Source organism: Hipposideros armiger, unplaced genomic scaffold (assembly GCF_001890085.2).
Source record: "Hipposideros armiger isolate ML-2016 unplaced genomic scaffold, ASM189008v1 scaffold_388, whole genome shotgun sequence".
Taxonomy (NCBI): domain Eukaryota; kingdom Metazoa; phylum Chordata; class Mammalia; order Chiroptera; family Hipposideridae; genus Hipposideros; species Hipposideros armiger.
The window spans coordinates 299388-315777 of NW_017731738.1; the positions used below are offsets into that span (position 1 = coordinate 299388).

The 16390-nt window shown below is 43.1% G+C and overlaps 1 protein-coding gene across 8 annotated transcripts in view; it reads left to right on the forward strand.

The window, feature by feature from the left end:
* The window catches only part of UNC13B (unc-13 homolog B), a 96296-nt gene that overhangs the window by 22097 nt on the left and 57809 nt on the right, over positions 1–16390 (forward strand). The window contains exon 1 of one of the 8 annotated variants that reach the window (XM_019663327.1): positions 9505–10050. The exons of 6 other annotated variants lie outside the window; for them this stretch is intronic. The gene's annotated coding sequence lies outside the window, so the exon portion shown is untranslated. Of the gene's footprint in view, positions 1–9504; positions 10051–16390 lie in introns of those variants that run through there. One more of the 8 variants, XM_019663326.1, reaches the window with a different exon arrangement.

Sequence of the window (16390 nt, forward strand, 5' to 3'; positions counted from 1 at the left end):
GGGATAGAAAAGACAGTCTGGGGAATATAATCAATAATGTTGTAAATTTTTTAGGGGGCCAGATGGACTCATGTCTTGTTAGGGAGACCACTTCATAACTGGTGTAGAGGCCTGACCACCGCACTGTATTTCTGAAGCTGATGTTGAATGATAATGTATGTTATATATACATATAGTCACGGGACGTGGAATAGAGAGTGAGAATGGAGTCAATGGAATTGTAATAGATAAGCATGATATCAGGGGTAGGAGGGCAGTAGATGGGGGGGGTTGTTTCCTTGTGTGAAGGGTAAAAAGGATAACTATTGCATTGTTCTCTACACCTGAAACTAACAATAAAAAAAAAATGGGCAGAGGACCTGAACAGACACTTATCCCAAGAAGACATACAAATGGCCAACAGATGTATGAAAAAATGCTCAACTTCACTAGCTATTAGTGAAATGCAAGTCAAAACCACAATTAGATACCACCTCGCACCTGTTAGAATGGCTATCAACAAGACAAATAATGAGTGTTAGAGAGGCTATGGAGAAAAAGGAAACCTCATACACTGTTAATGGGAATGTAAATTGGTACCGCCACTATGAAAGGCAGTGTGGAGAGAGCAATCCCTCTCCCAGGTATCTACCCAAAAAAAATCTGAAAGCATTTATCCGTAAAGATATATGTACTCCAATGTTCACTGCAGCATTATTTACGGTACCCAAGACATGGAGACAACCAAAATGTCCTTTAATAGATGATTGGATAAAGAAGATGTGGTATATATACACAATGGAATATTACTTGGCCGTAAGAAAAGATGAAATAGTGCCATTTGGGACAACATGGATGGCTCTTGAGTTTATTATGCTAAGTGAAATAGTTCAGACAGAAAAAAGTCGAGAACCATATGACTTCACTCATGTGGGATATAAAACTGAAAACAACATAGGAACAAGACAAAGAAACAAAACTCACAGACACAGACAACAGTTTAGTGGTTACCAGAGGGTAAGGGGGAAGGGAGGAAAGGAGAAGAGGGTAAAGGGGGTCAAAGATATGGTGATGGAAGGAGAACTGACTCTGGGTAGTGAGCACACAATGTGGTATATATTGTAGATGATGTATTATAGAAATGTACACTTGAAACCTATGTAATTTTACTCACCATTGTCACCCCAATGAATTTAATAAATAAAAATAACGTTTCTTCTCAAAGAACATTACTTTTTTTTCAATTGGTAGTAAATTATAGTTTCAACTTTTTAGCCTGGAATCCATGACCTCCCATGACTTGGCACAACCTACTTTTCTAACCTTGTTAATTAATCCTGAGGCCACATTGTACAGTTAGTTACAAGAAGTTGGGCCTTAAAATCAGCCAGAGCCTCAGTTTGCAGTATGGCTCCGCCGCTTACTAGCTGTATTACCTTAGGCTTAGGCAAGTCACCCAGCCTCTTAGAAACTGAGTTTCCTCATCTCTGAATTGGATATTATTTGCCTCTGTGATTGGCTATGGGTTAGAGAAGACATGTAGAGCAGGGCCTGGCATTGTTAGCATTCAGTAAATGTTAATTTCCTTTCCAGCAACATACCTTCCTTTTTCTGCTTTTCCTATCTTTGCTCATCCTATATCTACTGACTTGAATGCCTTTCCCTCACTTCAGTTTCCACATATCCAAATATTAATCCTTTAGGATCAAACTCAGGTATCACCTCTTTTGCCAAGCCTTCCCTGATTCCCATCCAAACCAGCACCTTGAAAGCCGGAGATATTTTCCTCTCTCAAATTCTCATGCATTTTATCTGTGTCTCTTATGATACATATTAGTCATTCACTCTAACCTTTAGGAGTTGCTGAAGGCTGCGCTCTCACTCCAGGCCCGAAGAATAGATAGGCGCTCAAATTGGGTGTAATGCTGGAGGCAGGAGCTCTGTCAGTTGGAATAAACTGGGGCGTGAAAAGACAGGTTGAGAAAACTGCTTTGAGCCTTTGATATTCTTTTTAGTACCTTCTCTTGCACTGGGAGAAATTCAGATGTCCAGTCAAGGATGTGGACCCAGGAATCAAGTTGCAAACTGCTTGACCTGTTTTCTAAATTGGTCTTCTGTTAAAGACATCTTTATAGCCCACCCCGGCTTATAAAGTATGGAGGCCATGCTTTATAGGAGTCTGAGTCTGAATTCCTAGGAATTAAGAGTGAATAATCATCTGGAGTATCTTCCTTGCCTAATATGCCTTGGGGGCCCTAATACATGTAGGTAGAAAAACAAGAGTTTGGGGATTTAGAGCTCCTATTCCTGGCCACTTATTTTCTTGTTACTTTTGCTTTCCACTTGTATTTTTCTTGCATGTATATAGACTTTAACTCCTTTGCTGGATTGTTCTTGTGAGGTCAGGAACTGATTGCAATTCCTAGCATAGCTTCTAATACTTAGTAGACATTCAGCAAAATTTTGTGGAATGATTGCTTAAAAATATGAAACAGTATTATAATACAAAGCCATAAGTAACTGGTCAGAAAAGGAATGATTAACACTTATAATAGAAAATAGTTGACATTGGACTTTGAAGTAGGGAGCAAGCCCTTTGAGTTAGGGTGGTTAGAGAAGTCTTATCAGAGGAATTCCCAGAGAGTACTAAGTCAGCAGTTAGTATCAGGAAATATCCAAGAAATAAAATAATATGAGGCTAGAAAAATGGAAATCAAGGGATAACTTGCTTCCTGTGTTTACAAGCATATGCCGTTAAGGAGATCCATAGCTCCTTGCAAGTGGCAAGTTGTTCTTTCTATAAATAATGCCGCTGAGTTTTATCACCATTCCAAAACAGGCAGGTCCTACAGGATAGTCATAGTCTGTAAAATAAGACCTCTTGAAGCCAAAGGGAAGAGGTGAGTTGTAGCAAATAATCTTCCCCAATTACTTAGGCTTCTGCTTCCCTTTGCTTGTTGTCATCCTCAAGCATGCTAGGGAAATGTGTTTATATTTGGTTCATACCTGAGGATATTCAGACATAAATAGCCAAACATGAGGAAGGGCATTCTAGATGAAAACCAACATCCTGGAGCATTTATTGTGACAGGCGAGTTTAAAAACTATTGCCTGGTTTCTCCCTAAACCACCCTTCCTTTTTGGTTTTTGTGATATCTTTCCCTCCAAGTCTTTTACTTGTTTCCAAAAGCTCCATCTTTGTTTCCTTTATAGCATTTCTTGTCCTCTGCTTGCTCCTTAAAACCTGGTCATTCCCAAGGCTCTGTTTTCCATCTCATTCACTTCTCAAGATAAATATCATTCATGTCTTTACCCATACACTGATGAAATCCACATTGCTCCCTACCTCATTCCTCTTTCATGAGCTCCAGAATCTATCCAGCTGCCATGGATATTGTCACCAGAATTTTATAGGCACCTCATGCAATATGTTCAAATTGTACTCATCTTTTCTTTTACCACCTCACCTTCTGTATGTCCTTTCTCAGTATATGGCATTACCAGTTACCCAAGGGCAAAATATAACACTCCTCTCCCTCAGGGGCCTATACCAAATGTTGTAACAATTCCCCTACTAGGTTATGAACTCTCTAAGAGCAAGAATCATATCTTTTCATCATGCCTGGTACCATACCTAGATACTTATTAATAAGTATTCATTTATTTATTAAAATTTGGTAGACTTGTTAGTAATTCTCAAAATTACTACATTAATTTGCTAGGGCTGCCATAACAAAGTACCACGGACTGGGTGTCTTAAACAGCAGAAATTTATCATCTCACAGTTTTGGAGGCTAGAAGTTCAAAATCAAGGTGTCAGTAGGATTGGTTCCTTCTGAGGGCTGTGAGGGAAGGATCTATTCTGTCCTACTTGGTTTGTAGATGGTCGTCTTCTCCCTGTGTCTCTTCATAGTGTCTTCCCTCCGAGCATTTCTCTATGTCCAAATTCCCCCTTGTTATAAGGACACCATTCAAATTGGATTAGGGCCCACCTTAATGACCTCACTTTAACTTGATTACTTCTGTGAAGACCTTATCTCCAAATAAGGTCATATTCTGAGGTACTGTGGGTTACGACTTCAACATACGAATTTTAGGGGAACATAGTTCAACCCATAACAGATACGAAAGTAGTTTTTACTGTTTTGTTTCCAAGTCTTGTTTCCTGATAAGCACTTCTTAAGGTTTTTAGCCTTTTTACCATACTTGTTTTTACTCTCTGATAATACTCTAGACAACATGGAAAGGGTGGGATGGCAGGCACATTCAGTGAGTGTAAGGAGCTTGGTTTGACCATACTGAGAGAATGGGAAACTGGGTCCCTCTAGATGGGACAGGTAAGGAAGAACATTGATAATATGCTAAGGAACTTAGACTTTTTCCTGAGAGCAGTCACAGAAGGATTTTAAGAAAAGGAGTGACAAAAATCTATCTAGGTTTTAGAAATGCCCCTCTAGCAAATTGTCAAGAAGGGATTGGGAGTAGTGGGTGGTGACCGGGAGGTGGTTCTGGGGGATGGGAGACTAGGCAGCATGAATATTTTGCAATAACTCAAGTGAGAAATAAGGAAGCCCAAATTTAAGGGTTGTAGAGAAGGGGACAGATTTTATAGATAAGAAGGCAAAATAGATTTCACTTGGTGACATGTGATGGGGGGAAAAGGGTTTTGCAGGGGATTCTATCACTGGATGGAGAATTAGAATATTGGGGTTCCAAGGATCTTGTGTCTGAGCAGAGTGGTCATCTCTGTGTGTGACTGGTAGGGGTGAGCTGGAAGCCTAGAGCTCCAATGTCAACACCAACAACAGACTTCCGTCGGCATTCCTGGATCTCCAGGCTAAGTCTGGCTCTCGCCTGACTCTTCTAGTTGAGTACTTCCTTTTCTCCCCACCATGCTGCCTTGTTACTCTGTCAGAGAACCTCAACTAAGGATGGGTCTCCCTTAGGTCTTCTTTCCTCCTTTGAACATTAACTAGCTTCCTATAACTCAGTGCCTCATACCAGATATTTTTGAATATATGGAGAATCCTATATGCTGGCTAAAGACATTTTGAAAAGCTTATAGAAACAGGGCCCTACACCAAGAGAATTTTCCAGATTTAGGTTTACCTTGAGGTATATCTCAGAACAAGCCACAACGAACTGAAGAAGATATTTTTGATCAAGATTAAGCCAGTTAGAACATAGTTTCCTTTTAGTATAAGAGGTTTGCTTCCCCATGAAACTTCACATTTTGGATTCTTATTAGAGAACCCTCAGCCTATGGCCCCTTGGCTTCCTTGGGGTATAGAGATTGAGGCCCGACCAGTGCATTTTGTGGATCAGACTGGGACATGTATAAGCAGGTAATAGTTCAAGACCGGCCTTAGTCCTAATTCTGGAAGCTATGACTTTTGACCAGGTTTATGTGAGAGGGCAGGAGACATGTAGAAAGCTTTGATTATGAGTTTTTAATCATTTTGTCCTGGGGTGGAAATGGGGCCACAGCCTTTGGAAGGACAGGCTGGAAACCTGACTGTTTAGCTGGGCAGTCCTGAGGAGTTTATCAGCTCTTTATGTTCAAGTTTTTGCTAATCAGGGATGGTGCTTGACCTGATTGTAGGACTGAAATTTGTCAGCAATTTGTGACTCCTTAGGCCTGCCTTGCAGCTTGTCAGGTCTGATTTACACTGTGTAGCAGCTATGTCTTAGCACATCAGTAAAGTCGGCACATTCCTGCCAGGCTAGTCCCTCCCCTAGGGTGGCATGCTCCTGAGGGAGGAAGGTGCATCATTTCCCATTGCCCATCATTTTCTGCTACATATAATTTCTGAGTAGTTTATGGAGGGCATAATTCTGCAAGGGGACAAAAAAAGGTTTTTCTCAGCCAAAACAAACCACTTTCCTCATGAAACAGGTCCCAGCTGTGTGACCACATGTCAGCCTCTTCATGTTGCTTCTTCGTGGTAGAAAAGGAAAAGAATCACAAGCTTACTCCTGCCTCAGCGGACTTTGGCTCCACCTCTCCTTTGCACCCTGCATATGTGATTGTCAACATTAGGAGATAAGATGGGAACCTGCTGGTCCTGACCCAGTCACTCTCTGGCAGTGACACCTGAAAAGGCAGGCCAGGCTTGGAGTAGGCACATTCTTTGCTTTTGAACCAGTTGTATTCGGCCCCAGGGAGACTTAGACTGGTTTGTATGAGGGGAGAATTGTGGTTTGTGAGCCCCTCCCCCAGTATCCTTGTGACACCACTCAGATGCTTTAGCTGAGAATGAATTCTGTGCGCCAGGTGGTCTTCTGACTAACCCACCCGTTTGCTTCCCCTTTAGAGCTCCTGCAGTTCTGAACCTTCCCACAACTCTGCGTGAGTGTCAGTGTCTCATGTTGAATTTCCATCTTGACTCATCTGTCTCTAGGCAAAGATCCTTGCAAAGATTTAAATTGGGAACCAGACCTTGAGAATGTCTGTTCAGAGCATTTCACAGCTCCTGGATAAATGCCTTTTCCTTAACCCAATCTGTTTTCCAGCTCTGCCCAGCTAGCTCTTGAACAGCCCAGATTTGAGGAAGCTTCCCAACTGAGGTGGGTGCTTGTGCTATTTCTTACCTTTAAAAGCATCCGCATCCTTTTAGCCTACCCAGGATTCCCCAGAGCCAGATCCACTGTGACAAGGGGCCTGTGGTGTTGCTCACACAGCTCAGGAAACAGACATTCCGTGTTTATCCTCAAAGGCTAGCCCACTGAGGAAGGTCTGACTGTCCTTTGAGCATATGAGGTCTGGTACTCTATGGGCCTTGTTGAATGGTGGCAGAAGGAGCCCTGCTTTTTTTGTTTTGTTTTTTTCCCAGAGCTTACACTGACTCTTCCCCACTTACTCTTTCCCACTTACTCTTCTTGCTTTTGCTGAAACATGGGAAGGTGGAAAGATACAAAGGTCATTTATGGTCAAAGCAACGACTATAACTAGAGATAGCAGACTGATTGTGCCTCACGCCCTAAACACATCTTCTCCTGTCTGAGCCTTTGTTTGGAAACCCCAAGCTGCTTAGAAGATGGGCTGAATGTGTTTGGGTAGGTAGCTGGACAGACAGGGTCACATTAGTTTTTGGTATAGCATCTGGAGGCCTGGAGCCACTGGTGGGTGAAGCAGGAAGAAGTAGGTGCTTTAGGCAGTGTCCTAGCTTTGAGGATCTTCCCCAGTCTCGAGATTTGTGGTTCTCCTTGGTCTAGGAAGCCCAGACCCAAATCCAGTAATGACAGCCTCTGCTCTGGGCTCTTTATGAGTGACTGCAGAGTTGAGAGGGAATTCTGACTTAATCAGCTTTCCCTATATTTCTCATTTTAAACCCTTTCTCCTGGCTGAAATATGGGAAGCTCCACAATAAATTGACTGTGACTTCCACTGAAATTTGACAGTTTTCAAGGGTTTTTTTTTCCTTTTTTTTTCTTCTTTATTTAGATGTGGCTATAGTTGCACTGTCAGTCCTTATCTCTCTGTCATCCAGCCAGCTCCCGACTGGGTTAGGAGGTATTTGCTCTGCTGTCAGTGTTGGCTGCATAATGAGTTGGATGGTTAAGAAATGGGCTGCTTAGGGGCCGGCCAAGTGGCTCAGCTGGTTAAGAGCTTGCTTGGGAGTGCCGGCTCTGAGCAGCAGGGCCGCTGTTCGGATCCCACATTGAGGGCCAGTGACACTGCGCCCTCTACAGCTAAGATGATGAACAACAGCTCAACCTGGAGCTGGGCTGCTGTGAGTCGCCGGCGGCAGAGTAGGCTGCAGCAGGGCTGCAGTGGGCTGCAGTGAGCTATGTGAGTGGCTGGCAGCCGGTGTAAGCCGCTGGGAGCGGCCGACCAATGACCAGTGACCGATTGCCTCACCCGGGAAGAGTACATCATACCAACATGGGCCAGTGAAGTGACGTTCTCCACAACTAGACTGAAGAACAAAAACAGCAATTTGTCTACCTGTCTGTTCCCCTTCCCCGATTCCCCAGCGCTGTTCCCCTCCCCTTAATTCCCCAATAAAACCTTAAAAAAAAAAAAAAAGAAATGGGCTGCTTAGCATCTTTTGGAATCTAAATTTTCTTCCTTGGTTGAGGGGGAAGCAATGTTTTTGGAAGAAGGCAGTAGGGAGGCAAATGTTGGCTCTGGAATCGATGCTTTCTCCTCGGGATCTTGGATAAGCCAAGGAAATAATTCTTAATTTAAAAGCTTGTTTTATCTATCATATAGGACTGCCTGTTCTGCAGTGACAGATTCTGGGGTGCCCCCCATAGACTGACTCCCTGATTCCTGGCTAACAGGGCCGTGTTCTATTGTGGATTGTCACGAGGAACGTTGCAGGGCAGCTGAAGTAGCAAGTTTGGACATGCTGGATAAATCAACCTACTGTTGGCCTAAGGAAGAGGGGATCCTTTTCTCATTACACCAGGCTCAGAGGAGGTGAATAGGAGTGGCTTCACTGGCTTGTTATTGGCTGATTGGAGCTCTGTATTAAGAAGAGTTCTGAGGTTCTCTGGGCTTAAACTGTGTGTGTCCTGTTCTATGGTTACAGAGTAGAACGGGATCTCAAATATTTCATGTATGTGGCATTTTATGCTCCAGGGCTTCAAGGTTCCCTGGCTTATGTTTGGCATCATGTTGCAATGAACGATTTGAGTGCTCTTTGAAGATAAGGACATTGAATTTCCTGAAGAGGGCTAACTAGAATTGTTGAATTGTTAGGAATTAGGGCCATGTGAGAGCCACCCGACTAGCAAGTCTCCAGGGAGACAGAGATGCCACTGGCAAAGCAGGACTGGGAAATCAGGGATCATGATACCAGGGCCTTGAAGCTAGACAGGTTTTGGTCAGTGTGATATCACTTTAGGTTACTTAGTTACTAGTTCTGGATTCCAAAACAATCTGTGGTCCTGACTTCTGCAGTAGAGGGTCCATCTCAGCCCACCCAGCTTCCTCTCTAATCACTGCCTGGGTGTAGCCTAAAGGAGTTCTTGTTTTCCAGTTCTCTTGTTGTGGCTGTTTAGGAAGAACTGGACTAGGTATCTACTCTGAGAACATGGGGCTATTTGATGTTAACAGCACTTGGGCACTTACCTGTTCTCCAGCTTTACCAAATGTAGACACATTGCATACATACAAAAAATAAACAAACAAAAAAATTTAAAAACCAGCCAAACCCAAAACCCTGGAGCTTGTAACAGTAGAAGGGAAGACTCCCTTTGTATTGTGTTCCAGCAGTTTCTCGCTGTGTTCTGTCTTCCCGCTGAGACTGGGAGCTCCTCAAAGTATAGGGCTCCTTCTTATGCCTCTTTAGATCCTATTGCTCAGACATGAGAGAGGTGAATAGGCAGGGGAGAAGAAAGGAGGGAGGGGAGAAGAATGAGGGGAAGAAATGGGGGAGGGGAGAGAGTAAGATCTATATTTAGCGAGAGGGAGAGACATTCACCAAGGGTGTGTGAGTGAGCTTGCTGGCGAGGCTTCTGTGTGCGTGAGTGTGCTGGGGAAGGGGGTGTGTGCTCCAGGAACGTGTGAGGAAGGCTGGTGCCCTATGGGAGGTTGCATGCAGGAAGCAGCTGGAGAGGAGGAGGAGCAGCAGCAGGAGCAGTAGCTGCCCTGCTTTCTGTCTCAGTCTCAAAGCCCGGAATCGATTGAGTTAGAATTCCACATCCAGTTGAAGTTTGGCTGCTATTGCCTTCAGCAGGCTGGTCGTCAGAATCTCCCTCAGCAGAGAGGTGTGGACCAGATTGGATTCCTAGATTTGTAGCCAGCAAGACTCCTGCCCAGCCTTGCTCTGAGGGGATTTCTCTGCTGGGCATTGTTCTCTCATCAACTTTGCACCGTGGAGCCAGCCAGCTGGGTGCAACTGAGAATAGCTCCTTGGCTCTGTTTGTCGGTTGGGCAAGCAGCCGTGCTGTGGCTTAGAAAGTTCATCTTGTGGCTTCTCTGTCAAACCAAGGAGTGCTTCTGAATGGATTTCCTCTTAAAGACAGCACTTGCATTCTAAAACTTCAGCATTTGTGGTTTTAATGTGTTGGGGGTTTTTTTCTATCCATTTTCTTAACTCTTATTTTGGTTGCAGCAGCAAGGTAAGTGATATTGAGTGTATGACTGACTGAATGACAAGCAGGGACAAAAGCAAAGCATTTGTGGGTGGAATATGGAACAGCTACACTAATTATATAACTGCTTGAGCCAACTTGCTGGTGGGGGTCATTATAATGAGTAAAAAACAGCATACTCAGCACTGAGGATAGAATCTTCATGTGCACATGTTTCTATGCTGATAATCTGACCATTTAGTCTTCCCTGGTACTCTCTTGTATGTATATAAATAACCCATCCACCCCTCTGGATGTGCGCATACTTGTATACAAATAATCTAATCTGTTTCTCCCTCTTGATATGTTCATATGTTTATAGATAACTTGTCCATTCCTATCTGTGTATACATACATATAAACAACTCATTCATTCATCTTACATGAAAATACACAAGCCATCTCTCCCTCCATGTGCATACATATAAGATATCTGTCCCTTTATCTCATTCATGTTTGCATGTACTCAGGTAACTTTCTTCTTCTTGTATATGCCTGTGTATATTCAGACACCTTTCCATTTTCCGTGTGCGTGTCCTCCTGCCTAATGTGAGTATTAATTCTTCCCATGTGTGCATATGCCATATAAACAGAAATGTCATCGTGAGTTTTCTTAGTCTTGAGTGTGTACACACATGCATAATAGATAATCTGTCCATTTGTGTCATGCGTGTATGGTAAAAAGAGCACTAACTTTATAGATCGAAGACCCCCTTTTAAATCCCAGCTTTACTCAGTGATGTTGGTCAAATCATTTAGCCTCTCTCAGCTTCTCATTTCTCATTTCTGAAATCAGAATAATAATCCTTCTCTCCTACCCCACAGTGTGTTGTGATGATAAAATAGGAATCATGTAAACTGTAAAATTCTAAACAAATACAGTCTTACTATTGTTACATGTCCCTCTAGTGTGAGTTGTGTAGGATAGCATACCTTTGACCCAGCTGCACTGAGATTATTCTCTTGTCTGTGAGAAGTCTCTAAGTCTTCCCTGCAAAGGGGTAGCTTCTGTTGAAGTAACTTGGTTTATCCTGTGGTTTTGCCCAGAGTATTGGAAAGAAGGTACATAGAGCTGCAGAGAATCTAGAAAGGGTCAGATTGAGACAGAGAAAAGGTCTCATCCTCTACAGATTGGGGTCTTAATACTTTGTTCTTTGTAGCCTTAAAAAGAATTGAACCTGTTACAAAATGGAAATAAGCTGCTTCCAGCTAGGATCAAAGTGAGCAGGTGAAAGGATGAGTGAAAGAACAGAGCATTCTATTGCCCCTGAGATGACAGCCTACTCCTTGCATTGAGCATCTGCTGCCAGGTTTTGAAGGTTCTTCAGAGTATCTCCTGCCTCAACCTTCTAGACCTGCACTGTCCAATATGGTAGCCACTGGCCACAAGTGGTTGTTGAGTATTTGTGGGGTGGCTAGTCTAAATTGTGCTGTAAATATAAAATGCTGACCAGAGTTCAAAGACTCAGTATGAAAAAAAGGAATGTAAATATATGATTAATAATTTTTTATGTCTATTACCTATTGAAATGATAATATTTTAGATGAGTTCTATATTAAAAGAAATTTTACCTGTTTCTTTTTACTTATTTACGTGGCTAATGGAAATTTTAAAATTACATATGTGCCTCATATTATATCTCTGTTGGACAGTGCTGCTCTAGACTCATCATTACCACAAGGATCAGGGTATCTCTTCCATCTGGAAGGGCAAATGGAAACCCCATGACAGCAACCCGGGGTATGACAGGAACAGTGGCAGTGCCTCTTCCTACAAGTCTCATATGCTGGAGAGAACCAACTAATTACCAGCCTCTAGCAAAGGCTGGTGCTACCACTACCCTTTTTATTTTTTCTGAGTGAGTTCCCAGAAAATTTTAAGTATATTTGGGGAGAAGTTTCCAGCTTAGTTTTACAATGAAAGAGGGTTGTAAGCCATCAGTATAGAAGGTGTCTTAGAATTTAAAGATAGCATGTTCTTAAGGAAACAGAAGTGGACCAGAAATCAGGAGGTTGGGATTCTAATTCAGCTCTGCCATCACTTATTTATTCTTTCCATGGCACTGAGTTCTCACTGTATGCCATGCTGTATGCTTGGCATAGTAATGCTCTGTGCTAGAAGAATTCACAAAGAAGGCACAGCTTCCAATAGAATGGCACCCACTGTGCGTCCTCAAGCAGAAACCTTCCTTTTAGGGGGTCTGCCAAAGTAAAACAGATTAGCAACAACAACAAGGGTGTCATTACAGGTCAAGGTTTATAAACTCAGGTAATAGGGCTTTTGAGAAGCTAAAGTAGCTGCCCCACCTAAAGAGTTTCAAATTTCAAATTTAGAAAAACACTGTGATAGCCTACTCCATAGGCTAGGTCACAACATAGTATGAGATTCCAGGGTCTAGATATTCTAAAGGACTCTTTTAACATTTTCTGCTTTGTTTTCTGGTTCCTTGTATTCAGTGGCAAGATTTTGTTTGTTTGTTTGTTTTGGGCACCATATATGCTAGACACTGTTCTAGGTGCTGAGGACACAGCAATGAACAAAACAGTCTCTACTCATATTCTAGGATAGAGAGGTGGGGGAAGGCGATAATAAACAAGCAAACAAATATATGATTGATCGATCCGGTGGTAATAAGTTCTATTAAGAAATCACAGCAGAGTAAAGGATAGAGAATATGGGTATTTGGGGGTTGAGGGGGAGTGTTCACGGCCTAAATTCCTGCTCACATGCCTTCTTCAGTCTACTCACAAGAGCCATGAGGTAATAAGGAAAAAAAAAGTGTGATGAGTGCTTAAGAAAAAATTATTCTGACCCATGTTAAAGATAGTAAGATTTTATTCAGGGGGACTACTATACTACATTGTAATAGGGGAGAGAGATTGAGGCCAACTCTGAGTACAAGGTAAAGTGGAAATTTATAGCCAAGGAGCAGGGGTGAGGGTAAGTGGATGGAAAATTACTAAAAGGATACACCCGGGATAAGGGGGAGTCCGGCTGAACTGATTTGACAGGATTTTTGCTGGAAGCTGGCCAAGTACAGGGATAAGGAATTTGGTTAGATATCAAAGGTGAGAAATTTTCACTAAACTGACCCAGCAAGATTTCTTGCTAAAACTGGGCTAAACAGAGCCCAAGGTTAGGGGCCTACTCAGAAAGAGGACTCAGAGGAACCTGACTCAAGTTGGTCAAAGGAGAGAGTCGTCTTTGTCATGAGTACCAGATTCTGAGTATGTATACATTTGTTTATGGATTGTTATACCCTTTGGTATAATAAACCTTGATACTGCTGAAGGAGTGCCCTGGGCAGGGCACAGACTACCCAGCCCCCCTGACTGGCATTCGTCTTCATTCTGAAGTCTTATATACCATCCCCCGGAGGCTGCATCCTTTCTCTTGCTACTGCTGTACATTACTCAAGGTTCTGTCTCCTCTCTTGGATATGATGCTTGGGGTTTTCTTTTCTTTACAATGTCCAGCTTTTGGCCTATAAATGGGATTCCTTCTAACACTGGTGAGACGGGGTGGCAAGTCCTAAGAACTGCAGTCCTGGGGCCTTGCTCCGCATTCGATCTAGGACATTCTTTACTCCCTTTGGCTGATCTCACTCCTCATACCTTGTGACCCTGATTATTTTCCCTGACAAGATTCCCTGTAAGCGTTGATTCTTTCCCAAAGGTTAACATCCTAAGAATACCCCTACCTGCTGTGACCCTAGAAATCCACTCCTCCCGCCCTATTAGCCATACAACATAATTAGTAAATGGCCCGGGAATGATCTGACCTCTGGGGAGGAAGGGGGCTCAGAGCTCTTGGCTTTCAGCCTTCTGGGCTTGTTTCACACTAAGTGAGAGGCTTCTTGATATATGTACATCATATGTACAACAGAGTCCTGGCCTGTTCCCAGAGGTCCCTCTGTTTCCTCCAAGCCAAGATTTGGGTCAGAAGCAATTTTACAAGGAATACTCATATTACTAATTACATTTGTTTGATAAGTCAGGGAGAGAGAAAAGAATTAGCCATTTCAGAAAACAGGAGTTTTTTTCCCCCCTTGACTTTTGGTAGACTGGTGCAGATGTGGTGTGATTTGAGGGGTTTCCTCCCTGCCCTAATTGTCAGCTTTCTATCATTGCAGTTTTACTCCTTTTGACTAATTCATTTTGTTTTGATGTGTTCCCTTTTTAAACACAGATATCCCTTGAAAGGGCTGCTTTATTTTTCCTAGTCTAAAGCATTCCTTAGGAGAAGATCAAAGAAAGGTATGGTCAATTTTGAGAATGTATGTATGAAATTTGGAGAGTTGACTAGAGTGAATAGGCCAATGGGATAGGGCAGGGTGACAGCTCTGGGAACCTCGAAGAAACTAGAGGGCCAGGTCTGAGTTGGGTGATCCCCAAGGCCTCCTTATCCTATCAGCTCAAATATTATTTCTCTATGACCTACCCTGTCCTAGTTTTGCTGGGCGTCTCACCGCCTTCTCATTCCCCACCCCTAGAATTAAATACTTGCTTTCTATTAGAACTTCTGCTATAACATTTATCACTTTATTTTGTGTTTGTCTATATGCCTATCTCCTTCTCCAAACTTTAATATATTAGAGAACAGGAACTGTGTCTTATACCCTGGCACATTGCTTAGTGCCTGGCATATCGATTGAATTTATTTAGATGTCAAACTGGCCTTCTCACACTTTGGCCCTTGTTATTTCATTCCTGTGACAGTAGTAGCACAGAGGCTGGGAAAGACGGTGGACTTGAATTGAGCCTCCTTTCCCTGAGGGTTGCCCTTTCAGCCTATCCTGGCTTCTGGTATCCTACTAGATTCTGAGCAAAGTGATTGGTTGATCCTCTGGGCATCACTTTGAGCTCTGTCCCTTGCTTTAAAACTTAAATATCTGGATGACTGAGTGGGTTTGGTGCCTTTAGGGAGCCCATATTCCCAGGAGGTGTTCTAAAGTTCAGAGTTCATCTAGGGGCATTGACTACCAATTCAGAAGAAGGTTTGGAGCGTTTTGTTTGTATGTTTAATGTGGAAGCAAGTTTCTTTGTTTGGGGCTAGAAGTTGCCATGGCAGCTCTAGTTGGAAATTTCCTGTTTGTCAGTAATGTAGGAAACCAGGCAGCTTTGCCTTCAGTCCTTCAGGAGGCCATAGGAAAGGACTCTGAACACATGGCTGTGCCATTTGCCCCCTGTATGGCTGGCCAGCAAGTATTGTAGGCCCTGCACTCTCGGAGGGGACACCTGGCAAGATATCCAGGAAGTTAGGCCAAGGCTGTCTGGAGTATTGATCTGAGGGGCAGAAGCAGATAGGCCCGAAGTTAACCTGGCCTGCAGTGAAGCAACAGTAGGAGAGTCAGTTCCATTTTTGTTCCTGAAAAAATGCCCCATCCGGACCAAAGTGGGGCTGACCTTGGAAATGAGTTCTGGGCTTCACCAGCATTAGAAAGGAAAAGCTTGCCTCCTATAGCTATTTCCCCCTTCCTTATACTGTCAGGGTGCCTGAAGAAGGATGGCAAGCCTCTTTCACCTGAATAAAACATTGGGGACTGAATGTTTTGCTCCTCCCTTTTCTTACTTAAAAAAAAAAAATCACACAACTTCTAGAAGAAAGCAAGACTCACAGAATGTCGCTCTGATGGTAGGATTCCTAGCACTGCTGTAGACCATTAGAAGAGAGTGGGAAAGGTAGGGGTCTGGGGCTGGGATCTAAGTCCTTGTTCACTCAAATCATACAATTAGGTGGTTGCATGCTTGGCTTAGATATTAGTTTCCGTGCTTCTTTGTCTCAGGAACTTGCCATGCAAGTAATAACAACACTGCAGTGCTTTACAGTTTACTAATTACCAGTCTTACATTTTAGCTTTATAATATTCCTACTTCCTCACTTTACAGATGAGGAAACTAAGGCACAGAAAAGTCAAGTGTTTAATTCAAGGTCACTGGTGAAGCAAGACCCAAACTTAAGTCTCCGGATCCTCAGTCTGGTAGCACTTGCCCTTGGCTTCAGGGAGGCTCAGTAAGTAATCTTTCCCTTGAGACAAACTTGAAAGGCTAATTGTCAACTCCAGCCTCTTCTAGGTGCCAATACCATGCACAGTTGGGGAGAAAAGAAAGGGATGGTTTTGGAAATATAGATTTTATACTTGTGGGAGGAGAGAAGGAAGAATTTGATGAGTCAGTCCTAGAATTGGGGGCTCTGCTGTCTAGGCAGCTGGACACTAAGCCCGAGACCCAGGGTTCTGGTTGTGCACATGGAGCATTCTCTCTCCCCCCCCCCCCCCCCCCCCGACACTGGAGTGAGTTGGCCAAATTCATTCAGGGTATGGCTGAT